This window comes from Pelodiscus sinensis, chromosome 4, assembly GCF_049634645.1.
Source record: "Pelodiscus sinensis isolate JC-2024 chromosome 4, ASM4963464v1, whole genome shotgun sequence".
Lineage (NCBI taxonomy): Eukaryota > Metazoa > Chordata > Testudines > Trionychidae > Pelodiscus > Pelodiscus sinensis.
This window is the reverse complement of record NC_134714.1, coordinates 72,101,300-72,128,392: the sequence shown is the minus strand read 5'-3', so window position 1 is coordinate 72,128,392 and position 27,093 is coordinate 72,101,300. Positions and strand designations below refer to the sequence as shown.

The 27,093-nt window shown below is 43.8% G+C and overlaps 1 protein-coding gene across 6 annotated transcripts in view; it reads left to right on the top strand.

The window, feature by feature from the left end:
- RAD51B (RAD51 paralog B) overlaps positions 1 to 27,093 on the top strand; it is a 627,945-nt gene that overhangs the window by 102,122 nt on the left and 498,730 nt on the right. The window lies entirely within an intron of this gene.

Genomic DNA, 27,093 nt, shown 5'->3' with positions numbered 1-27,093 from the left:
TGGCTTGGGATTGGCACTGTTCTACTCTGTCTGGTGTGTGTGACTCTGAAGTGTGATGTGCTGGGTTTGGCAGTGTGGTCCTGCAGCCTTCTCGTTCATGACTCCTGCCCACCTCTGATAGGATACTGCTGGAAGTCACCTATTGTGGAATGGACATGAGGAAGCACTCGGAGAAGAAAAGACAGTTACCTATTCTGTAATGGGAGTTCTTCGAGATATGTGGCTCATGTCTATCCCACATCCTGCCCTTCCTCACCACTTTCAGAGTTTCCAGCAAGAAGGAACTGAGGGTGGAGGAGAGCATGCTGCGCCTGTTATAGCACTCCAGGAAAGTTCCACTCCAGAGGTCACTAGAGGCCTTCCCCTGTGGTTACTGCTAGGGGAAAACTTTCAGCACCAGTGCATGTAGTGAGCACACACCTATTGTGGAATGGAAATGAGCAATACATCTTGAAGAACACCAGTTACGGAATAAGTAACTTTTATTAATGTAGTCATGCTAAGTGAAGGCCATGAATGGTACTTTAGGACTATAATGGTCCAGAAGCAAAGAGACAGTCTTCCTGCAGGTGTGGTGTGGGCCAACCCATGAAGTGTGGAGAAAAGGGCCTTGCAGAGACATGTGACCATGTCACTTGATACTGGAATTCATCTTAAACTGTGTACTTTCCCATGAGTAGCTGGAGGGGTTCAAACTGAAACAATGGACTCCCGTCTTATGCAAATGCTATTTCAGGGTGAGGAGTAAGGTAATTCAGTTCTTAGTTCTCTCTGACTTCCCCACCTAATATGACTGCTGGAACCAGCTAACACTGAACTGGGAAAAAGATTGGGTGCAGGCTGGATGGCTTTCCAGTCTATGAAAGAAGCTTATTAGAATATCTTTGAGGGTGAGAGATTACAGTTAACTAGCCTCTTTAGTGCATTAAGCTTAGTTTGCTTGTTCTGTTATTTTGTTTAGAAACCTACATTGTTCTGTCTATATCTCTTATGACCACTCAATAAAATCACTTTTGTTAATTATCCTGGGTTTATTAATAGTTACCAGGGGTGGCAGGCACTTGTGCTTATCTCTCTTTTCATAAGAAAGAGGGTGAATAACATGAATTTAGTAACAGAGGTAGCTGTGTTAGTCTGATCTTGGTAAAACAAAAAAAGTAGTCATGTAGTACTTTAAAGACATAACGAGATAGTTTATTAGGTGATGAGTTTTCGTGGTAAACTATCTTGTTAGTCTTTAAAGTGCTACATGACTGCTTTTTTGTTTTAACATGAGTTTACTTTGTTTAAAACTTTATACTGAGTAAGACAGGTTTATCTGGGGTTCAGGTCCCATTGAGACTGTACATTTGGATGCTAAGGCAAGTCCCCTTAGCTGATCTGATCTAGTGTCTGCATTATATTCCAGAGGGCTGTGACTCTATTTCTTTGTTGCTGATGGAGGAGGCCTGAAGCCCTAGCTCAGCAGGTCAGAGTTGAGAGAGCGGCGCCCATGAGGTGTCGAAAGGTGGGCTCAGAAGGTAATTCAGGACATCAAGTGACAATCTCAAGGGGGTCCCAATGACTGAACCCATCTCACATGCTAGTCTAATCTTTATACCTAATACCTGCCATAGAACCACATGATTTTTTATATACTTTTGCATAATTGCAGTCACTACTAAGGTGAACTTCAGAGTTGGAAAAGCAGTGGAAATTTCTGGTGGTGACTGAGGTAGCTTCATAGAAGTCTGTGAACAAAGAGATGCTGCATTGGGAGAGTATTATGTTGCAAAAGACATGTCACTATTGCAGTCCAGGGTGTGACTGCAGCTTGGGCAGGTATACTTATGCTAGCATTGCTAAAAAATAACCATGGCACTGGTAATACAAGCACACTCACGCTATGTCTACACTGCAAGGTTTTTGTGCAAAAATGGCTGTTTTTGCGCAAAAACTTGCGGAGCATCCACACCTCAAATGGTCTTTTGCGCAAGTAAATCAGCAGTAAAATGGCAGAACAGAGGGCTTTTTCTGGTGTAGGAATACCTCCTTCTATGAGGCATAACTGCCTTTTGCGCTACAGCTATTGCGCAAAAAGGCAAGTGTGGACACTCCAGAGGGGTTTCTTGCGCAAGAAACCCCTATGGGAAAAAGCACAGGTGCTCTGATGGCCATTCAGAGCTTTCTTGCGCAAGAGAGCATCCATGCAGTGTGGACACTCTCTTGCACAAGAGCACATCACTTTTGCGATGCGCTTTGAGGTGTGGACATGCTCTTGCGCAAGGAGTTTTTGTGCAAAAACTCTTGCGCAAAAGGCTTCTTGCACAAGAAGCCTGCTGTACAGACATAGCCTCAGAACCCAGAGTAGCCGCTTGTATTGCTTAAGCCCACACTGCTCCATTTACATTGTTATTTTTAGCCATGCTGGCATGGGTCAAGCAAGCAAGGATAGGTGCCCTTAGGCTGCAATTACACCTTGACTTACAATATATGTGTATCCTTAGTGATTGCTCACAATATGTATGTGTGGCTGCTGCTCAGTCATATGATAATGAGCACAAAAATAATGAAATCCAAAGATTTTATCCATTTTAAAGAATTTATTGGGTGTCATTGTTGATTTATTGAAATACAAGACAAGTTTGTGACCTTGTCTACAGACTAACCTACATGGGGTTAGTTAAAGATGTTTTTCCAAGCACATTCAGTTAAACCAGTGCAAGTTTGTGTGTAGACATTTTTATTTCAGTTCAGCTTTAATTCATCTTTTTATAGGGTCAAAATAGACATTTTATAGGATCAAGTTAGCCATTCTTAAACTGAAATCAATGCATTTACATCCTGTATGTTTTAGGTGTCCCTCCGATGTAGACATTCAATTGAAAATCCTGGCTCTTATAGCTTTTACAATAGCTTTGGGAAAATTATTGTTGAATTTTGGGATGTGCATATCAGTGGAATAGGATAGGGAATAATCAGGTCTGTAATTATTAACCAGTGTCAGCTGGTTACTATGTTATCACTTTGGAGAAAGGAAACCTACCTGTCTCTTTTACTTCATGAGATACTGAGATGAAATGCAGCATGAGAGAAAAGGACTGTTCCAATGGAAATTATTTGAACCTGTTTTCTCTACAAATCTAGTTGTCAAAGCATACTGCCTGCTGTTTCTGAGCAGTTCTCTGCAAAACGGCTAAACATAAACAAAGGAAGCCACTATTGCTGTATAAGCAGTTTTCATCATTTCTTTTAAATGCCTCCAGGTGAGAGAGACAGTGTTTCTCAGCATAACAGTCTCTGACAACTATATGAAAACATTCACCTAGTGATAAAAATAACTAACAAACTTTAGCTGTGTTTAGAGACAAATACTTGTGTGTTTTTGGTCAGGTGGTTCTGTAATCACTATTTCCTTTGTTGACATATAGTAATACAGTGATGCAATGTGTCACTCAGACTGCACCCAAATGCTATTTATATAACTGTATAGTCTTTATGTATGACTGATTGTTAGGGGATTCTGGCCTTGTTTACACTTTAACATTTGTGGATGTGTCCATGTTGCCAACATAATTAAAAGAGTCAACCCCCCTACCCTGAGTAGATATGGTTATACTAATATAAAAATGCTTATTAGTTATAGCTGTTTCTGTTTGGTGAAGTGAATTAAGCCATATGGATATCAAGTGGTCTATAACTGTCCACAGTAAGGCTTTTACTGAGATAACTTTGCTGGTAAAAATTATACCCCTTTCCGACATAGTTAAGTTATGGTAGTTTTTCCTGTGTTTTGATGTAGTGCCTTAACCATGCATTGTTTTTTTCAAATTTAGTTGGCATTGGAATAGGTGGGAACATATTCTTCCTGAGATCAAAAACCTCATGCTGTATTTGTTGTCCCCATTGTATATGTGTGTACAGAGCAGTGTTCAGATCTGGTGGTATCCTTGTGAACATAGTCTCAGAGGCTGGAGGAAGATAGTTTTCCTGCAGCTGGCACAAGATTGTAATTTCTTTCAGTGGTTAATTTCATTATAGTTAGGCATTTTCTGTACAAAGTCCAGTTAAAACAACTGGATTCTGAACCCACTTCTGTACTGATTAAGAAGTTTATTTATATAGTGTGGAATATTGAGGCACAACCTGTTAACAACTGCAAATTTTGTTGATTAAACTAGGTGCAGACAAATTTACAAGGGAAACTGTTCCTTGACACATTCCATTTCACTGACATATGAAGGTATTCTGGACATTTCTTACCAGTTTCCACGATCTCTCGCCAAGAATAATAAAACGTTCCTTGCAAAGTGTTGACACCAGAAGCTCTAAATGCTAAATGCTTTATTGATCATTGTGGGTTGTCTTGAATCCCGATAAACAAACAGACGTATCTAGGTAGACACCTGGAGATACTCTTAGCCCATGAAGATCGTATTTGTTTCAGGCAGACATTCAGATCCCTATGGGGTAGTAGTGCTAAGTAAGTTTGTGTTGACTGCTGAGAGGCACCAAACTGTAATGGAAATTACAGAACACTGGCCTAATTTTTGTTTGTTAAGCAGCCAGTGAACCTCTTGAATAGTAATAGTCACAATGAATTTGGCCTGCAGTTAGTACAGATTATATAATTTACCAAGCGGTGTTATATATTCTGAAATCTTTGATTTGTGATTATTTGTGTAGTGCTTTTCATCTAAGAGTCTCAAAACATATTGCAAACAATAAGTCTCTCAAAACCCCTGAGAGATGGGGAAGAATTGCTATCCCCATTGTATGGTTTAGTCACAACTAACCTAAGAATAGAATGAGTCAGTGGCGGAACCAGGACTAAGACCCAGTTCTTCCCGATTACCTAACTTTTTAGCTAACACTAAATTGCTTGCGTCTGAAGAAGTGTTTTTTAACTACAAAATCTTATGCCCAAATAAATCTGTTAGGGTATGTCTACACTACCACCCTAGTTCGAACTAGGGTGGTTAATGTAGGCAACCGAAGTTGCAAATGAAGCCCGGGATTTAAATATCCTGGGCTTCATTTGCATCTTGACGGACGTCGCCATTTTTAAATCCCCGGTAGTTCGGACTCCGTGCCCGCACCTACACGCGGCACGGAGTAGGTAGTTCGAATTAGGATTTCTCGTGGAACAAGGAGTAACGGTAGTTCGAATTAGAAACCCAGGACTCCTCATTGTTTATACAAAATTGTGTTTCCTAACAGCATCTGCTTTGTCATGCTCTATATGCAATCTGCTTTTTTCCTCATGTATGTAATTTAAAAGCTCACGCTTCTCTTTCAATGTATTTTTTCTTACTCTAAACAGACGCTTAGAAACTTCTTAAAACAAACAGTTCAGTGGTCATGATCTCCTTTTACAGACCAGTGTTTGCAGTCCGGTACTCATAAGCAACCCTGCAATAACAAACCAACGTGTGAGACAATGGAAATATATCTTCATAAGGAAACTTGTAGTAGTTTTTAGGGTGTTGTTATAAGTAAAGGAGTACAAAATAAAGAATTCTTCCACTCAATCTGATGAAATACTTTGTCCCATTTAAATGGTAGCTTTTCCACACAAATTCTTCATTGTGAATTATATATGGGACTTCCTTATGTGGCTGGTTTTAAAAGAAACACGGTCTGCTATTTTATTTGAAACATATCTGCTTTATCAGGAACACGTTATTTCCTTAATCACTTGTATTCCTGACTAAAATATTGTTCTAGGTAGATAGATTATTTTTATTTTGTTTGGAGACAGTAACTTTAGACAGCTAAAGATTAAGGAAAATGAGGTCACTTTTAGCAGAATAATCTAACCAGGTGCCAAGCATATTTGCTGGAGGCCAGATTTTAATGCCTTGTAGGAGGGCAAACTAAATGATAGAAAACTCTGAAGACTATTTTATGAAAAGACGCAAGTCTGTTGAGGTCACCTAGGAAAGAAATGTAGCAGAGTACAGTGTATTATTTTACATTTTTCTTACTTCAGGGGCTCGCCATCTCTGTAAACTGGTAACATGATATTAAGCTTTTTACCTGAAAGTTAGACATTCATGTCCAAATCAGTTGCTCAGTTAGTATAATGATGGGGTGCTGTATAAAAACAGAAGGTTATTTAGGCTGCAAAGTCAAGTATTGAAAAGTTAGGAAATACTAGAATTCAGGTTGGCTGTGCCCCTGTGTAAATTCACATTATGATACAATTTTTAATAACATGATCTCATTCAGTTTTTTCTACAGGACTCCTGCTTCACTCAATGCGCAGGATGGATGTGCTTGCTTAGTAAACAGCTTTTCAGTATTTTATTTTTTTCTTGTTCAATGTGTGTTCACTAATCATACCTTGCACTGAGGACAGAATTATTTTCTTCATGGGCTTCTCTATGCACTCCTCACTATAACATCTGAGTGATTCACAAATATTAGTTTATCTTGACAACACCTCTGTGTGATGAGGGAGTGCATTCCTCATTTTACAAATGGGGAACTGAGGCACAGTGATTAAAATGCTAAGTATTCATTAATATTATGTGTCTAATTTAAGACACCTACAACTTGATTTTTCAGAGTACAGTACATAGTTTTAGATAGCACATAATACGGCAGTCAGCTGCATATGACTTCACTTTCAGTTTTTTCAAGTGCCCTTCTGATATCAGACACCAAGATGAAGTCAGGAACCCAGAAAATAAAGAGCTCACAACCAGTGAACACTGTGAAAAGTTTTGGTTTAACCTAGCATCAGATAGGAACTCTTTGGCAGAGGCAAAAATAAGATCCAGTTCTCTAGGGCAAAGTTTAACAGTCCTAACTAAGACTCTCCTTTTTCTTGCTGCAGTCCCCTGCATCATTCACTTCACCCCGTTCAGATTTTTGCTACAAAAGATGTAAGGACTCTTACAGTAAAGTCTCTTTCATTACACAACCCTGATTCATCCCAGAGCACTATCCATCCTGTGCAGGGAATGAGGAGGGGGGAGAAATAGTACGTGATAGACTATATCATAATAAACATGTACATGGGGCGAGGGAGAGAGAAGATTTAAGGTTGCACAGGCGATCATAATTCTTGGCATTTCCTAATTCCTGAGTGCTTGACTTTGCAACCATAATGTTCAGCCTTTTGTGTAATTTGCTAGATTAAAAAAAGCAAATTAGAAAGACAGAAATTCTACCATTCAACATCATAATGATATATTTAAGGGTAATCAGAAAAGGTGTGATGTTTTATATCGGTGTCCTTCAATCTTTCCAGACTACTGTATTCCTTTCAGGAGTCTGATTTGTCTTGCATACCCAAAGTTTCATCTCACTTAAACTACTTACTTAAAAAATCAGACATAAAAATACAAAAGTGTCACAGCATATTATGACTGAAAATGTGTTTATTTTTTCATTTTTATAATATAATTATAAAATTAATCACTTGGAATATAAATATTGGACTTATATTTCAGTGTGAAGTATATAGAGCAATTTGAATAAATCATTGTATGAAATATTAGTTTGTACTGACTTTACTAGTGCTTTTTATGTAGCCTATTATGAAACTAGACAGATATGTTGATGATTTGATGAACCCTCTGGAAGACTTCTATGTACTCCCAGGGATATGCATACCCCTGATTAAGAATCAATGTTTTAGATTAACCTCAAAGATCTCTAACTCTGCAAACTAACTAAATGATAGCAGTAGTAGGCTATAATCCTCTGTCAGTATTTCTCAAACTGGGTTCTGGATCCGTGAAGGAACTCCAGGGAGTTCTTGGGCTTTGCTGATCAGTTCCTCCTCCTTGCTAGGCTAAGGCAGGCTTCCTATCTGCCCTGATTCCAGAAGCTTCCAGAAGTGGCAGTCTATTCCCTGTGGTCCCTAGGCACATAGGCAGTAGGGATGTTAAATTGCGATTAATTAGGTAATCGAGTAGTCGATGGAATTTCCATTGACTACTCAATTAGTTGATGGGGAGGAGGGCGCTCACTACCCCCACTGCAGCTCTGCAGTTTAAATGTAGCTGGAGCTGGTCAGACAGCAGCCCAGCTTCTACTACATTTAAACTGCAGAGCTGCAGCATCCTGGAGCACCCCTCCCACATCCCAGCCCAGTGTCTCCTCTGACACCCCACCTCCCTCTCATAGCCTGCACTCCCCAACACCCTGCTGGAGCCTGCTCCTGTACACAAAACCCTCATCCCTGGCCCCACTCCAGAGTCCATATCCACAGCCAGAGCCCTCACCCTCCTCCCTCAACCCAACCCCATTTCCCCAGGGATGGGGCCTCAGTGAAGAAAGGGACAGAGGGATCCCTGAAAATTTTAAAATCAAAATGGGGGTGCTGAAGTTTGAGAGCTGCTCTATGTGAACCATAGAGCTTCACAGATAATTCCTGATAGAAGAGGAAAGGTGAGACATTGGAATCTTGGATTCTATTCCAGGTTCTGGAGGAGATTGTGCTTTAGTTGGCAAATAGTATTCTGCCCATTGCTCCAAAGTGTAATCCCTTCTGACTCTTTCCTTCCAAGCTATGCATGTTCTATCTCTGTTGCATACCTGATTCCTCATCCTATTCACATTCTCATTTAGGCAGTCCTAATCTCCTTCTCCAGCAAGTTCTAATGTCTTTTCTCCCTGCCCAGTGTTTTTCTCTTCTGTCCCTGATGTTCAGTCATTCTCTCACCCATGTTTCCTGTCCCCACTGGCTCCCAATCATTCTCCCTCTCTCTGGGGTTCTCATCCAAACTCAGTAGCTCATTTACTCCTCCCCACCCACATTATGGCTCCTTGTCCTTGGGTCTGCTCGGGCAGTCCAAATTCCCCTCCCCCCATCACGCTGATTCCTCATCAGATCTGTTTTCTCTCAGTTTTATTTTTCCCTAGCCTCTTTCTCGGAAATGGTTGGGAAGAAAAAAATTCTGCTTGAAATAGACACCCAGCATGGAAAATTTCAGCCTGGAAAGTAAAGTTTGGCAGTATAAATGAACTGAATAAAGGATCTTGTAATGAGAAGTGTGAGGCAACGATATTAGGCAGCATTACCTGCCCCACTTATAATTACGGAGCATTTTGGCTAATGATAAAATATGATGGCTGCTCAGTAATTTCAGTTAAATGAACCTTAGAGTCTCAGTCCAATGTATAATGAACAGGTATGCACTTCACAATCACTACTGTCATGTGTAGCACTATTCACAGGCAGAACTAAATGATCACAGAGACTGACTTGCTTTCTAAAATACACAAACTACCTGTTGGTGTCATGTACTATAGTTTTTGTGATTTGTTTGGGATTATTTTCAGGTTGTTCTCACAAAGACTTTAAAAATTGGGTGCCTAATACATATTTACATATTTAAATTTGTGACCTGATTTTCTAAAGTGCTGAATATTCAGTAGCCCCCATTTATTCAGTTGAAGCTATGGCATGCTAAATACTTTGATAAATAAGGCTTGTTAGGTGCCTAAATAAAAACTCAGGAGCCTTCTTTTAAGTACTCAGTTTTGAAAATGCTGCCCAAGAATTGGGAATGAATTGTACCAGGATAAGAATGTGTACAGTGATCTCTTCATCTGACAAATTTCCAGTTGTGCATAGAGTCTAAACTGGGCATAGAATTCTGACATCAATGAGAAACTTAAATTTAAAATGATGCCTAGGGTATAAATGTGTGTGAGGAGTAATGTATGGAATATCTCTGCTTTCTGCAGCATTGTGTTTAATTGTAGAAAGAGGTTTCAGAAGGACTCCTGAAAGCAGTATGAAGTACTTAACCTCTTCTCTAAGGAGTCTTAGTTTTTTCCAGGTTTTCCCCCCTCATTTCAAAGGGTTTGCACTGATGAAACCTTATGTTGCAATTGTTTTAATTTTTTTGTGATTGGATCTTTAAAATAGTTTAAAAGAATCATAATCTCTCGTCTCCATGAAGACAGAAGAAAGGATTCTGATCTTTGGGAAGGAGCGTAGACACAGAGACTGGGAATTACACAATTTGCAGTTTTGCTGGGAATACAGGAGAGAGAGAACAGAACCATGTTTGCCTCTGGAAACACTTAACTTTGGCACCTTGCATTAATCACTTTGCAAGTATGTTCCTTCTATAGGTTATGTCCCAGGTGATTCATTATATTACAGTACAAGTTTCTTCAGAGGAAATCCCACAGTAACTTCAGATTTCTGATTGTCAAATATTTAACTTGTCCTTGTCTGGAGGAAAGTGGGTAGAGGTTATTGTTTAGATGTAATTTTTGCTTTCTCCCCACCCACAGTTATTTAAATTTGTTTTGGAAGAAAATTTGAAAGTTCAAATGTTGATTGTCCAATAAGAAAGACAAGCAGTATGTAAATGTATTACTCTCGTCATTATTGTGGGGGCATCAGTCGTAGCTAAAGTTGATTTCATATTGCATTTAAAGCAGGGTCTTAGCCTTTTTTTTAAATATATGAACAGTATAGTGCAGTGTTCCTTAAACTTTTTAAGAGCAAGGAACCCCAAACAATTTTTTATGAGTAACACCAAGGATTTTTTGTTGAGGAAAAAAAAAGGTCGGGGGGAAAGTAATTGAGCAACAACAACAAAAAAAGGCGGCCATTTTGAACCCTGTTGTTCTCTGCAGCACACCTCCGACTGCCTCGCAGCACACCGGTGTTACCTGGAACACAGTTTAAGAAACACTGGTATAGTGTAACCTCCCCAGGCTTATAGCACTTTTTGTGTATAGAATGTTTTTTTTGAGAATTTAATGGTAGATCTGTAAATTAGTTTTTCATTTGTAAAAAAAATCCTTTAAAATATATTTTTGTCCAAATGACCTTACAGGAATAATACACACTTGTCATACTTTACAAATAGTCAGAATGAATTGAAATCTTATGCAGAGGCTATAGTTGAAGAAATTAAGTTATAATTAAATTATTGTTTGTGTGTAAATAGAGACTATAGACAGAGACAGGATCAACTTCGTATTTCTTGATATGCTTTGTTGTGGAGTAACAATAACATTCCTTTAATATTTTTTGCTTTTAAAGTTATGTCTTCGCTACAGAGTTTCCCCAGATATGGGAACCTGGGTTAGCCAAGCCCAGGTGTGAGTAACCATACAGCTAGTTCACACTTGGAACATACCCATGAAGCTGTGTCCAAGTTGGCACTGCACTAAACCAGATTAGCTGTTACCATTTGTGGGAAGATATTCTGTACTTTTTAGTACTGTACTAACCTGCACTACTCTATACATTGTTTTGTGGCATATTGTGGGAGAAATTGTCTCTTTCCCACCTCTTTGTGGAAATGTTATTAGCCCAATGAATGAAAATGCTTTCAACTGGAAATGCTCCTTACTTCTGTCCACAGGCCACATTGCAGAAATAGCAATGTGTGGATCAAGCTCAGGACAATGACCTGTTCCAGCTGTTGTCACTGTTAATGCCATGCTTACTTGGCAACATTAGACAGATATAGGGTATTTCAGCACTAAATTGTTGCCATGGGAATCCAGTGACATGACTTGGTGAGGAGATTATGCAAGCTACATACAGACATGGTGTAGTGCTGATAGTTGATGTAGGCTTTAACAGCTGTGAAATCCTCCCATGCTGACTGGTGGTTTTGGCACAGTATCACAGGCACAGCATGGAGGGATGATGTCCTCATGGAGAAATGGGATGACTATTAGTGACTGAAGAATATGAAGAAGGACATCTTCATGGAGCTGTGTGAGGAACTTCCCCAACCCTTCAGTGCTAGGACACACTTCTAACTGATCTTGCCTCCCTTATCTGCAAGTTGCTATCCCAGACTGCTACAAGTCAATGGCTAACTAGCTAAGCCAACTATTGGTGCCATGGTGATGGACATTTCTGAGGCAGTTATTGCTATGATTTACCCACAACAGGCAGTGAAGATTGCTAATGTCACTGAAATAATAGCTGGCTTTGAGAGCAGGGAGTTCCTGAGCTGTGCTGGGGCTATCAATGGCACATGTGTTCATTCTCTCCCCGCAAGGTGCACATGAATATCAACTGGAAAAGATGCTATTTGCTTATTATGCAAGCCTTGCTCAACCACAGAGAAGTTCATGAATACAACATGGAAAGTTTGATTTCTTCTTCCATTACTTTTATAGCCTGTATTGTTTCATCTTTGGCTGCTAATCTTTCCAGATCATCTCATATCCTTGGTGGGACAGCATGTGATACTTTGATCAGATTTTTATGTGGTGTTACTCTGTGTCATCCACCACAGCATATGGTTTTGACATCATGTCTGAAATTTATGGTTGATGTTCTGGCTGGAGCTTTATAGTAATGCATCCTTGTATTTCCAAAAGTAATTACTGTATTCTTCATTGAGTCGTGTCCCTGTGGGTGCTCCACTGAAGGTTGGGCTCGTCCCAGCACTGCAAGTCAGAGATTTTTCGTTAACAGTAGCCCAGCCCGACTGCACATGCATATTCACCATCTTGCGCTGATCACGCTCTTTTGCGGAGTGCGGTCTGGCCCCACCAGTTCCTCCTAACCGTCCATGGCTGCAGATGGAATCCGAACGAGCTCCTCCTCCATTCTGAGGGAAAATAAGAAGAATAAGAAAAATAAAAAAGATTAGTTTTTCGTCCCAGTTTAGCCCGTTGCATTAGTTATGGTTCATAATGTTCTGTTCTAGTTTAAATTAAAAAAAAAAAAGATACAGTGGAGTCCGGATTAACCGACACCCGGTAATCCGACACTCTGCTTTATCTGACCCTGCAGCTGCAGGATCGGATACAGTGCGGGCCGAGAGAACGGCCCCGCTTGCTGCCCCGTCGCTCTCTAGGAGAAGCTGCTGCTTCTGCTGCTGCCAGGACGCTTCCAGGCAGGAGTGGCAGCAGCAGCGGCTTCTCCTAGAAAGCAAGGGAACAGCTGATGCTGCTCCTGCAGGGGACGTCCCCCGCAGGAGCGGCATCAGTTGTTCCCTTGCTCTCTAGGAGAAGCTGCTGCTGCTGCTGCTACCGCTCCTGCCTGGAAGCGTCCTGGCGGCAGCAGCAGCAGCAGCAGCAGTTTCTCCTAGAGAGCAAGGGAACAGCTGATGCCACTCCTGCCTGGAAGCGTCCTGGCAGGAGCGGCAGCAGCTGCTCCTAGAGAGCAATGGAACAGCTGATGCTGCTTTGCGGGGACTTCGTCCCCAGCAGGAACGGCATCAGCTGTTCCATTTCTCTCTACCATAGAGTCTGTATCATCCGACATATTCGGTAATCCAAACATGTGTCAGTCCCGTTTAGGTCGGATGATAGGGACTCTACTGTATATTAAGTTTTTCCCCTGTTTGTTGTTTGCCAACAATGTAAGAAAGAAAAGAAGATGGAGACAGAGAGACTACTTTAAGATTTCACATAGGACAGTTGCCGTCAAGTGTGCAACATGCCGAGACGCGATGCCTGCATCAGACGGCCATTCGCGCTGTATTAAGTGCCTCGGGGAGGGTCACATCCCTGAAAAGTGCATTCATTGCACTAAGTTAACTGCCCGAGCCAGGCGTGATATCAAAATGTGGCTCAAAATGCTTCTTTTCAATAGAGCATTGCAGCCGCCAGCCGGAGAGTCGCTAGCGGACGAGACTCCTGTGGTACACAAGTCTCAAAATAAAAGGAGTTCCGCACCTTACAGGAATGTGAGTGCAGGAGATAGACCTAGTACCTCTGGTGTGCCACCCAGGCACGTTAGCAGCAACGCAAGCCAGGGCCGTAGCATATCGGCTCCGAGCCCCACCATAGTTAGCGACCCGGCACCAATTGTGCATGCGGCACCGCGACCACAGTCGGCACTGGCAATGGCACCGTGGGCCTATGCTGCCATGAGACTGGCAGTCTCAGCACCAAAGCCTTTGGCACCAAAGCCATTGGTGCTGACAGCACCGCAACACCCGCCTGCGGTGCCGACAGCCTCAGCACCACTACCAGCAGCACAGGCGGCACCGGTGACATCCACCGGCACCGACATCACTACTACTGACGCTGCTAGCACCATCCGAGCACCATGATGGTTTGGAACTGGGCGATGTTGTCTCCGCACCGACCAGCCCGCAGCGCACAGCTCCACCTCCACTTATCTCTCCAATACCCACTAAGGCACAGCAAAAAGCTAAGCACGTCCGCATGCAGTCACCTAGTCCGGAGCTGTCAGTCTTTTCTCCAGAGCCTTCTTCTCTAGCTTCATATCACTCTGTAAGCCGACAACACGTTCCACACTACATTTCTTCCTGAGAACAGTACCTAAGATCGACACGTCGATCTCTAATGCCTCGACGATATTATCGTTCTTACCACTCCCAGTTGCCCTCACATTATACAGTGAGGTCAAGATTGCCAAGGTCTCCCAACACCTTCGGTAAATTCCCGACACTACAGGAGTGCAAGCAGGTATTCCCCGAGGCACTCCCCTCATGCATATCATCACAGGCGACACTACACCTATTACCATCGTGATCTAGATCACCGAGACATAGGTAAACTCTGTCTCTGCAGCATCTAACCCAGGACAACCCACCTCTTCGTACAGTTCCTCCGACACCTATGGCAGATGTGCCCTCAGTCGCTAGCCAGCAGGAGAGGGATGACAACCTCCCCCCTGTCCGTGAGCAGCATCACTTAGATTTCCGCACCAACCAGTCATCTTCCTCACCTGATGACACAGTGTTTCAGGGGGATTCTTCCCCGACAGATGACTATAAGCAGTTCCAGGAGCTTTTTAAAAGAGTCACTCAGTCCCAGGAAGTACAGAACATGAACGTGGCACAAAAACATCGCCTGCTGAAGAACCTACAGCTGTCCCAAAAATCCAAACTAGCACTTCCCTTTGATGAGCCTGGAAATCGCTAATGACTTCTGGCAAACTTCAGCCTCTATATTACCGACAAACAAGCGGTTGGATAAAAAGTACTTCGTTTCATCTAAGGCCACAGAATTCTTGTTTACAAATCCCCAACCCAACTCCATCATCATGGACGCCACTCAGCAGAGAGCGAAAACTCCACAGGACAAAAGTGCCAGCAGTGACAAAGATGCAAAATGTTTGGACATTTTGGGCAGAAAAGTTTATTCGTCTGCCACTGCCACGCTGAGGATGGCTAATTACACAGCTCTCCTCACCAACCACGACTTCAACAACTATACTAAGTTGGTCGCTCTACTAGAATACTTACCTGATGCCAAGAGGCAGATCCTGAAAGCGGTTGTCCAGGAGGGCAATACAGCAGCTCGTACAGCGCTACAGATCGCTCTCAACATTGCAGACACAGCTGCGTGGACCACGGCCACGTCGATGGTCATGCGCTGCGCCTCCTGGCTCCACCTTGCATCGGTCCCCAAAGACCTGCAATCAAAGGTAGAGGACTTACCTTTTGACCATCAGCCACTTTTTGCCCAAAATACTGATCAAGTATTCCACTCGGGGAAGGACTCTTGCACCACATTGAGAACGCTGGGAATGTACACGCTACAGTACAGATGCAGGAGATACGTGCCCTACAATAAGCAGAGACCATTCTCTTATGCTGCACCCCGCTTTAGGCCATATGACCAACCTAGACAGAGACAATGCCCACAGAAGTGTTGCCAGCAGCCCAACAAAGCTTCCAATCAGCAACATGTCTGGCAGCTGGTTTGATATGTCGATTGAGGGACTATGTGCCATGCCCCTTACAGAGGCTCCGCACGACACAGACAGTTTATGCCATCACTGGTTGAGACCATACCACCTGTGCTGGTTCTCTATAACCACCGACTGTTGGGTCCGAGAGGACCTCACATCGGGCTTCACCATCCCTTTCACTACTCTGCCTGCTCCTGCCCCTCCTTCCCTGTCCCTTTTCAGGGACCCTTCTCACGAACCTCTTCTGCACCAAGAGGTCTCACGCCTCCTTACCATCGGGGCAGTGGGGAGGATACCGGATCAATTCCGAGGGAAAGGCTTCTATTCCTAGTACTTCCTCACTCGAAAGACGTCTGGAGGCTAGAGGCCTATCCTGGACCTGCGCCGGCTCAATCGCCATCTTTGAAAACACAAATTCAAAATGGTGACATTAGCCTTAATCATTCCAGCTCTAGACAAAGGGCATTGGTTTGCGTCCCTCGATTTACAGGACGCCTTCTTTCACGTAACGATACACCAGGCCCACAGGAGGTTCCTCCGTTTTGTACAGGGCATGGAACACTATCAATACAGAGTGCTACCGTTCAGGCTCTTGGTGGCGCCGAGAGTATTTTCCAAGATCCTAGCAGTTGTCGCTGCCTACCTTTGACGTCTCGGCATCATGATCTTCCCCTATCTGAAGGCCCCCACCTTACATGACGCTACGTCGGTGGTCAACACAACCAGGGCAGCGTTCAAAACCCTGGGGCTCATTATCAACCTGGCAAAATCTTCCCTAACGCCGTTCCAATCTCTGGAATTCATCGGGGTGATGCTAGATTCGATAACTGCAAGAGCATACTTACCCCTAGACAGGTTTCATACCATTCAAGATCTGGTCCACACCTTATTGATCGCTCCCAAGACCCTCATACTTACCTGCCTACAATTGCTGGGACACATGGCTCCCACTACTTATGTTGTGCCTCACATGAAGCTCCACTTATGGTGCCTTCAATATTGGGCACTCACTGTATATGCGCCAGGGATCCAGAGCACGTGCAAGGCAGTTGCTGTTCCCAAACATGTCAGAGTATGGTGGCGCACCCCCAAGAATATGCTATTGGGCATTCCATTCCACGGTATGAAACTCACCACTGATGCATCTTTACTCGGTTGAGGGGCCCACTTGTGCTCAAGGTCTGTGGGCACCTCAGCAAACATGCAAACATGCTAAGAAACGATTCTGCAGTGGTCCAGGCTGTCCTATCCACAGCACAGAGACCCTGAATCCGAAGCACATCACTAGCATTGGACCACTGCTAAGTACTCACCTTCAGTGGAGCACCCACGGGGACACTACTCGACGAAAAAGAAAGAGTTACTCTATGCAGTAACATCTGTTCTTCGAGATGTGTGTCCCCGTGAGTGCTCCATAACCCTCCCTCCTTCGGAACTAGTATCTTTGTCTTTCAGATGCTTCCGGCTAGGAGGAACTGGCGGGGCCAGACCGTGCTCTGCAAAAGAGCGCGAACAGCGCAATATGGTGAGCACGAATGCGCGATCCAGCTGGGCTACTGCTAACAAAAAATCTCCGACTTGCGGTGCTAGGACGAGCCCGACCTTCAGTGGAGCACCCACGGGGGGACACATCTCGAAAAACAGATGTTACTGCACAGGGTGAGTAACTTTCTTCTTGGTGGTTATTTCCTATATATTGCAATTGTTGATTTATGTTGAGTTTCAGCTTTGAAACTACTACTGTAAACAAAATTATGAAACTTTGTACAGGCATATGCCAAGCCTAGTATGTCTTTTTTTCAATGTATGCATATATATGACATCTCTGTCACTCTTATAATTCTTTCAGCAAACATTATACACAACTATTCTTAACTTCACAGAAGTTCAGCTCCTGGAATCCTTTTGAAATTTTTTTGTAGAGCATGGCAAAGAATTGCAGCACTAGTGCTAATGTTAATGCATACTTCACATCTTCAAAATGTTTTGTGTTTCATAGTCATACTGTAGCCTTGTGAAGATGTTTTCTTATGTAAGTTGTTCAAATTGTATAGTTTAGTATGAAGTTGCTGATATAATTCGCCATGCATCTCAAAATTCCCTTATCTTGAGGGCTCTTCATGTTCATTGTTACTTGAATCTTAGAAATGTTCTTTGCAACATTTTTGGGTGGCACACTATACCAAGATTCTTATCCCCTCCTAACCATGTCTCGCGTGTTTTCAGCTGACAGTAACTCCCTCTCCACTCTTCCCCATGATGTATTTATCCCTTTCACATCAGGTTATTCCTTCTTGACTAAACAAGCACTTCACATGTATAAACTCAAAATCAGTTGCTTTCCTTGAGGTACTACCTCAGTGACTGTTCATGCATGCCACAGACTGAAATTTGTTTCCAACTGTTTCAATTTCACCCTTGACTTCAAGTTTTATACTTTCTTTACTATGTGCTATGTTGGTTTGTTGTTCACTTATACTTCTGTGTCTATTTTGTATGTTATATGAAGGCCATTTGGGTATGTCTACACTACAGCGCTAATTCGAACTAACTTAGTTTGAATTAGTTAATTTGAACTAAGCTAATTCGAACTAACGCATCCAGACTAAAAAACTAGTTCGAATTAGCGTTTTGCTAATTTGAACTAGCATGTCCACACAGAGTGGACCCTGAACCAGGGTTAAGGATGGCCGGAAGCAGTGCCGGCAGGGCATCAGATGAGGACTTAGAGCGTGGAGCTGCTGTCTCAGGCTAGCCGAGGGCTGTGCTTAAAGGGTCCCAACCCCCACCCTGGACAGACAGTTCTCGGGTTCCCCGCTTGCAAAGCAGTCCTGGCTTGGAGTGCCCGGAGTACCCACACTGGGCACATCACAGCACTCGGCCATCAGACTGGCTGCATTTGCCGCAGGCTGCCATCTGGGGAGAGGGGGCAATTGGGGGCTGCAGGAGAGGTTCCACCCCCAGAAGCCCGCAGAGCCAGCCCAGTCCTCCTCATCAGGGGCTCGTACCCCATTCCTCCCTCACCTCCTTTCACTTACCCCTCCCTAGCCCCCCTTCCTGATGTACAAAATAAAGGACAATTGTGTTCAAAAATAGAATCTGTCTTTATTGAACAAAACTGGGTGAGACTGGGAAAAGGAGGTGGGAGAGGGGAAGAGAGAGGGTGGGAGAGGGGAGGGCAACTACAATGATCAGGGGTTTGGAACAGGTCCCATATGAAGAGAGGCTAAAGAGACTGGGACTTTTCAGCTTAGAAAAGAGGAGATGGAGGGGGGATATGATAGAGGTCTATAAAAGCATGAGTGGGGTGGAGAGGGTGCATCCAGAAAAGTTCTTCATTACTTCCCATAATAGAAGGACTAGAGGACACCAAAGGAAAGGAATGGGTAGCAGGCTTCAAACTAGTAACAGAAAGTTGTTCTTCACAAAGCAAAGAGTCAACCTGTGGAACTCCTTGTTGCAGGAGGCTGTGAAGGCTAGAACTAGAACAGAGTTTAAAGAGAAGTGAGATCAATTCATGGAGGTTGGGTCCATGGAGTGGTATTAGCCAGGGGGTAGGAGTGGTGTCCCTGCCCGAAGTTTGTGGAAGGCTGGAGAGGGATGGCACGAGACAAATGGCTTGGTCACTGTCTTTGGTCCATCCCCTCCAGGGTCCCTAGGGTTGGCCGCTGTCGGCAGATAGGCTACTGGGCTAGATGGACCTTTGGTCTGACCCAGTACGGCCATTCTAAGCTCAGGGCTTAGGGTCGGGGGTCTCAGTGGACCACCTTGATTTTCATGCAAACCTGCTCCTGGGTGGCCAGGCTGGCAGCTCTCCTGCCCTAGACGGCCGCGATGTCTGCACTGGACCAGGCGGGTGCCCGCCTCTTGCGGTCCCGGGCAAGCTCCCGGGAGCCGCCAGCCTGGTCCTGGGAAGAGGGGGAGGGCTGGGGGGCATCGGGTGGCTGGCTCGAGCCGTGCCAGGTGCAGGGTCTGCTGGCTGGGTGCTGGCAGGCTTGCACCTGGCACGGGCACCGTAGCCAGCCTGTGCCCCTTTAAGGGGTCCGGGGCCGGGAGGGGGGCAGACGAGTTTCCCTGGTGTTGGCCAGAGTTGCCACCAGGAAAAGCTGTGGAGCGCTAGCCTCCCACTAGTTTGAATTAAGGGGCTACACACCCCTTAATTCGAACTAGTAAGTTCGAACTAGGCTTAGTCCTCGTACAATGAGGTTTACTTAGTTCGAACTAAGCGCTCCGCTAGTTCGAATTAAGTTCGAACTAGCGGAGCGCTAGTGTAGCGCCTATCAAAGTTCATTCGAACTAACTTCTGTTAGTTCGAATTAGCTTTGTAGTGTAGACATACCCTTTGTTAGTAGTTTTAGCATGCATTCTTTTGAGTTTGTGGCTTCTTTCTCAGTGCTTATGAAGTTTTTTCCCTTTGCTTGGGGAATGGTTACATTACAACTTTAATCCATGCTTTTTTTTTTCTATATATTTGCAAATGAGTTGGGTTTATTACAATCTCTACATGTTTGCCTGAATAGTGGACATTTTTTATACTTAAGTAGCTGCCATATCAGTGTCATGCTTCTTGTTTGGTGCTTTTTAAAACTTTCTCTTTATTTCATGATGATCTTTTCTTTGTTTAACTAAGTTGATTGCAGCCATGTGCTTTGTGCGTTGCTCTAGGAATTTCATTTGCATTTCTTTATGTTCTGCTGCTTGGCATGTGAATGATGCCATTTCAGATATCAGGTGCGGGTTTGTCTGCACTGTAATTAGACACCTGTGGGTTCCAAAGTCTCTGGATTTTGTTGCAGACCAAGCTCTTGAGCTTTCCCACCACTCAGTGTCCTAAAGCCTGAACTGCAGCCTGAGCCAGAACATCTGTATCACAATTAAACAGCCCCTTAACCTGAGCTCTTCAAGCCTAGTCAGCTGGCATGGGCCACCCGCAGGTTTTTACTTGCAGGGTAAATGTATGTGGTGCAGCTTTTCATGTACTTTTAAACTGATATTTGATGAAGCAAGTCTTCTGATATTCTAGGTTCATAAGATTCTGGAAAATATGTTTTTCATGGGTAACACAGGAACTAGAGTTGGCTGGAATTTTTTCATTGAGTAATAAATTTGTAGAGATATGCATTTTCAGGGCACCTAAACTATTTGTGAATTTAGGTTGAATTTGTCAAATAGCTGTGGCTGAGGGAAAATAAAGACTTTTAATTTGTACAGTTCATTTCAAAACAACATTTTTGTAAGGGTTCATTCACTCTGGACGAATTTTTGTTTGTTTTAGTCATCAAATGAAAAAAATCTGTTCTATGCTCTGCTCTAACAGGGACATAGTAACAGTCACATTTTCATTGGACTTCAGTGTTCTCTTTCCTCATTACTAAATGTAATGTGGACAGACTGCATTGTACATATGTAGATCTTCTGCATCAGCTACCATCAACAGTGGGGCAATTGTAGTTTGAACCTTTTCCAAGTCTCGTGGAGAATTCTGATTGGTGAATTTACATTTTGCAGTTGTACAGGCTCAACAGTAGGTATTTTTTGTTACCTTTTCAACCAGTTGGTAGGCAACGTTATTTTCCTCAAGCATTTGCAATCTGGCTGTTCTGGATTTGCTAGGAATCATTGGCTTCTACTTCTGATACCATTTCAGTAGTGGTCTAGGCAGCGGCTAGGGTAACTTATTTAAGGAACACAAGAAATAAAGCCAAGAGTGCTGTTCCTGCTGTAATCTCACCCAGCTGTGTTCACTGTCTCTGTAGCTGCTTCTTTTGTGTCTGTATGAGCCAGCAGAAAATAAAGCATTGGATAGTGTCCTGTGGGCTACATGTCAGTTCTCAACTTTCTTTGGACGCCTAACCATTTATAGCATGTGGTACTTTATCTTTGCAGTAAATGGTTTCTGTCAGATTCATACTGCATGTGTTTGCGTCAAAAAAGGCCCATTACAGTTGTCACTAATTATCTCCTATGTTGGCAACTTCCAGCATTGCCAAAGACTGACTTGGTCATGAACTCGGAACGCTCTTCTTACCTCTACAGTTGGTCCCTGTTAGCTTAGGGCTGTTAGGTGCAGCAAGGCAGTGCCAAGTAGCTTTCAGTAGTACTGACTCTACTGTACCAGATCTGTGGGAACACATAGGACTGTAGTCAAGCCAGATGTGGCAATCTGGCAACTAAATTTTCTTTTTAAGGATCCAGATGATTATTTTCTTTCTTGATATTCTTTATGTATTATAGAACTAGATCTGATAACTCCTAAGGATGGTCATATAAGAAGTACAGAAATGCTTGAAAAATGCTTGTTGTATTAACTGCAGTTGTGTAAGCAAATCTCCTCTGACTCATAAATAACGACTGTATTATCTTAAGTGGATTTATTAGATTTTCCATAAACAAAGCAACATGAAAAAATAAAACAAAGGGAACTACAGGAAGACATATACTGTTGCAACTATTCAAATACACTTTCCTCCTCAGGATATGAAGTAAGTTTTAGCTTTATTGGATTCATGTTACATTGTGATTATATTTACAAGTCATAGCTTTGTTAAGGATCCCAACATCTTGTTCCAGAACATAGTTCCAGTGTAAAAGGAGGAATACAAACACATGGTGTTCTGTGCTATTGCAGTAAAGCAATGTGCACACACCCAAAACACATCAGAGAGGAGGAGGAGTAATAATAATAAAGGTGCTTCTTGCTTCTTCTCTAAAGTGCAATGTGAGCAATGGACTGAAAACACACAAATGTTCATGTTGGCCCTTGCTCAGCCTCTCCTTATCCAACCAGTCATGCTTATTGCAAGAGGTTTTATGTTATGTCTACACCGCAGTTAAAAACCCATGCCTGGACTGTGACAGCTGACTTGGGCTCATGGAGCTCAAGCTAAAGGGCTGTTTAATTGCAGTTTACGTGTTTAGGCTTGGGCTGGAGTCTGGGCCCTAGGACCCTGGGATGTAGGAAAGTGCAAGAGCTTAGGCTGCAGACTGAGTCCAATGTCTACACCAGAGGTTCCCAACCTTTTTGAGCATACGGACCCCTTTTCAATCTCTTAACATTTAATGGACCTCCCCTCCCCTTGGCCCATGCTGCTTCCTCAGCTCCCATCCCTTGCGGAATTTTGTGAGAGGGTGTGTGTGTGGGGAGGAGGGGGGGAGAAGGGAGGAGGGAGAGGGCAGCAGCCTTGCGCTCCGGGATGTGGCTTGCTTTTCTTCTCATTTCCTTGATGCTGAAGGGAGCGAGGGGAAAGTGCGTGCATTCCTTGCATGCCTCTCACACCTGGCTGGTGTGTGAGAAGCATGCATGGAATTCAGTCACTTTTCCCTCATTCCCTTAAGGTCCAGGGTACGGGATGAAAAGAAAGCCTCATCCTGGAGCGCACAGCTGCCCTCCCCCACCCCCCAACTTGCCCAAAATTCCACCCTTGACGGCACCTCCTGCCTTAGCACTCTGCTCTTGGCCAGGCTTGGAGCCCTCTAGGAGGAAAAGGGAAAAGAAAAATAAAAAAGAAAGGTAAGGATCGGGCCCAATGCAGTGAGCCCAAGCCTTACTTCTAAACTTTCCATGGACTCCCTGCAGTACTATTGCAGACCACCAGGGGTCCGTGGACCAAAGGTGGGGACCCATGGGTCCACACTGCAAACCGCCCCTGAACCTGAGCCTTAGCCAGCTGGCATGGAACAACTTTAGGTGTCTAATCGCAGTTGTAGACATATCCCAAAAGACCTCTTGATGTCTTTGGAAAGAGGTGAGTTATCTATATTCCTTTCCCTATCTTCTTGTTCGTAGTCTCTCGTAATTTATTTGGTACCAGAAAACCATAATCCACTGTTATGATATAATTGGCTCTCTGGAAATAACACAAAAGCATGAGAATTTAGAACCCTTGTAAATTCAGTGTCATCAAGCAGGCCTTTGGGGTTCAATTTTTATTCCTTGTTTATAGGACATGTCTGAGATGTATTGTGTAACTTCCAAATCATATTTGGTAATGTTGAGTGCGTCTACATCCTAAAATCATAGAGTCATAGAATAATAGAATACTAGAACTAGAAGGGACCTCGAGAGGTCATTGAGTCCAGTCTCCTGCCCTCACGTCAGGACCAAGCACCATCTAGATCATCCCTGATAGATGTCTGTTCAAGCTACTCTTAAATATCTCCAGTGATGGAGATTCCACAACCTCCCTAGGCAATTTATTCCAGTGCGAAACCACCCTGACAGGAAGTTTTTCCTAATATCCAATTTAAATCTTCCTTGCTGCGGTTTAAGCCCATTGCTTCTTATCCTATCCTTAGAGGCCAAAGAGAACAATTTTTCTCCCTCCTTCTTGTAACACCATTTTAGATACTTGAAAACTGCTATCATGTCCCCTCTTTTCTAAACTAAACAAGCCCAGTTCTTTCAGTCTTCCCTCATAGGTCATGTTTTCTAGGCCTTTAATCATTTTTGTTGCTCTTCTGTGGACCTTCTCCAATTTCTCCACATCTTTCTTGAAATGTGGTTCCCAGAACTGGACACACTATTCCAACTGAGGCCTAATCAGCTCAGAGTAGAGTGGAAGAATGACTTCTTATGTCTTGCTCATAACACTCCTGTCAATGAATCCCAGAATCATGTTTGCTTTTTTTGCAAGTGTCATACTGTTGACTTATATTTGGCTTGTGCTCCATCATGACCCGTAGATCCTTTTCAGCAGTACTCCTTCCTAGACAATCACTTCCCATTCTGTATATGTGAAACTTATTGTTCCTTCCTAAGTGGAGTACTTTGCATTTGTGCTCATTCAATTTCATCATATTTACCTCAGACCTTTTCTCTAGTTTGTTCAGATCATTTTGAACTTTGACCCTATTCTCCAAAGCATTGCAACCCATCGTAGCTTGGTATCATCTGTAAACTTAATAAACGTACTCTCTATGCCTTCATCTAAATCATTGATGAAGATATTGAACAGAAACTGTCCCAAAACAGACCCCATGTGGAACCCCAAATGTTTTGTTCTTCCAGCATGATTGTGAACCATTAATAACTACTCTCTAAGAATGGTTGTCCAGTCAGTTATTTACCTAACTTACAGTAGCCCCACCTAGGTTGTATTTCCCTAGTTTATTGATAAGAAGGTCATGTGAGACCGTGTCAAATACCTTACTAAAGTCTAGGTATACCATGTCCACTGCTTGTCCATTATCCATATGGCTTGATATCCTCTCGAAGAAAGCTATCAGGTTGGTTTGACACAATATGTTCTTTACAGATCCATGCTGGCTGTTATCGATCACCTTATTATCTTCCAGATGTTTGCAGATGAATTCCTTCATTACTTGTTCCATTATCTTCCCTGGCACAAAAGTTAAACTGTAGTTTAACTACAGTCTGTAGTTTCCTGGGTTGTTCTTATTTCCCTTTTTATAGATAAGCGCTATATTTGCCCTTTTCCAGTCTTCTGGAAACTCTCCTTCCTTCTATGGTTTTTCAAATATGATAAAGGCTCGGATATCTTCTCTGTCAGCTCCTAGAGTATTCTAGGATGCATTTCATCAGGCCCTGATGACTTGCAGACATCTAACTTTTCTAAGTAATGTTTTCTTGTTTTTTTATTTTATCTTCTAAACTTACCCCATTTCCACTAGCATTCACTATGTTAGGCATCCCGTCACCATCAAACTTCTTGGTGAAAACCAAAACAAAGAAGTCATTAAGCACCTCTGCCATTTCCAAGTTTCCTGTTATTGTTTCTTCCTCTTCACTGAGCAATGGGCCTATCTTGTCCTTGGTCTTGCTTCTAATATATTTGTAGAATGTCTTCTTGTTACCCTTTATGTCTCTAGCTAGATTGAGCTTGTTTTGTTCCTTTGCCTTTTTAATCTTGCCCCTGTATACCTATGTTGTTTGCTTATATTCATCTTTTGTAATTTGACCTAGTTTCCACCTTTTATGACTCCTTTTTTATTTTTAGATCATATAAGATCTCCTGGTTGATAGAAGGTGGTCTCCTGCCATACTTTCTATCTTTCTTACATAGTGGAATAGTTTTCTTTTGTGCCCTTAATAATGGCCCTTTAAAAAACTGCCAGCTCTCTTCATTTTTTCTCTCTCTTAGTCTTGCTTCCCATGGGACCTTACCTACCAGTTCTCTGAGTTTACTAAAATCTGCCTTCCTGAAATCCATTATCTCTATTTCGCTGTTCTCCCTTCTACCATTCTTTAGAACAGGGGTGGGAAAAGGGACCTCCATGGTCCTGATCCGACCTGCCAAGTGGGTGGATCCGGCCCATGGAGGCCCTGCTGCTCCTCTGCCCCCAGTCCAATTAGAGTCTGGGGGTGGGGGAGTGCCCAAAGCCTTTTCCGCACTGCCCCTGCCCTGCAAGCAGCCTGCGGTGCTTCAAAGCGCTGTGCGCTGCTTGTAGGGAAGGGGCAGAGTGGAGAAGTCTTTGCACTCTCCCCCGCCCCCAGGCCTTAATTGGCCTGGGGGTGGGGGAGCGCGCAAAGCCTCCTCCAACCTTGCCAGGGAGTACGTGGTGCTCTGAAACGCTGCGCACTGCTTGCAGGGTGGGGGGATGGGGAAGCAGAGGAGGCTTTGTGCACTCCCCTACCCCTGGCCAAGAGAGCTGCATGAACCTTTCTTCGCCGTGCCCCGGCCCTGCAAGGAGCCTGCGGCACTTTGAAGTGCCTTGTGCTCCTCACAGGGCGGGAGGAGGCTTCCTGCACTCAGGGCCGGCTTTAGGAAGTGTGGGGCCCAATTCGAACCGTTTTGGTGGCCTTCCCCCCCCCAGGATTTTTTATTGAGAAAAAAACAAAAACAAAACACACACACACAACAAACCACAACCACACACAAAGATCACATCAGAAGTAGATCTGATCAAAATATGTATCAATATAGTTGAACATTTTCAAAAAAAATTGCCATCCTTTATTATGCAAAATTTTACACAAAATTAAATCAGTTGCCTTAAGTGTAGGTCAAAGTGCTGCCCCCCCCCTGCAAGCGCTGTGCGCCAAGGGCCGGCGCCCCCTCCTCCCCCAAGTGCCGCGTGCCCGGGCAGCGCTCCTCCTAAGCGCCGCGCGCCCGGGGCCGGTGCCCCCCCCCCCAAGCGCCGCGCGCCCGGGCCGGCGCTCCCCCGCCAAGCGCCGCACGCCCGGGGCCGGCGCTCCCCCCCTCGCCCTCCAAGCGCCGCGCGCCCGGGGCACGAGCGGCCAATTCGCTGCGCTCCCGGGGCCGGCACTTACCATGCTCCAGGGCCGGCTCCGGCACAGCGCATGCACCATGTGCCCAGGGCTAGGCCAGTCCCGAGCACTTGGCGGGTGCACAAAAATGGCCCCGCGGGCGCCATGGCGCCCGTGGGCACCGTGTTGGGGACCACTGTCATACAGTATCGATAACAACATTTCATTCACCCAGCTCCAAATCTTAAGTGAATTTCAACCCAAAAGAGCCAAAATTGATCACCTTGACACAGCAACTGTGTCTACTGATCTCTGTGGCAAAGTAGGT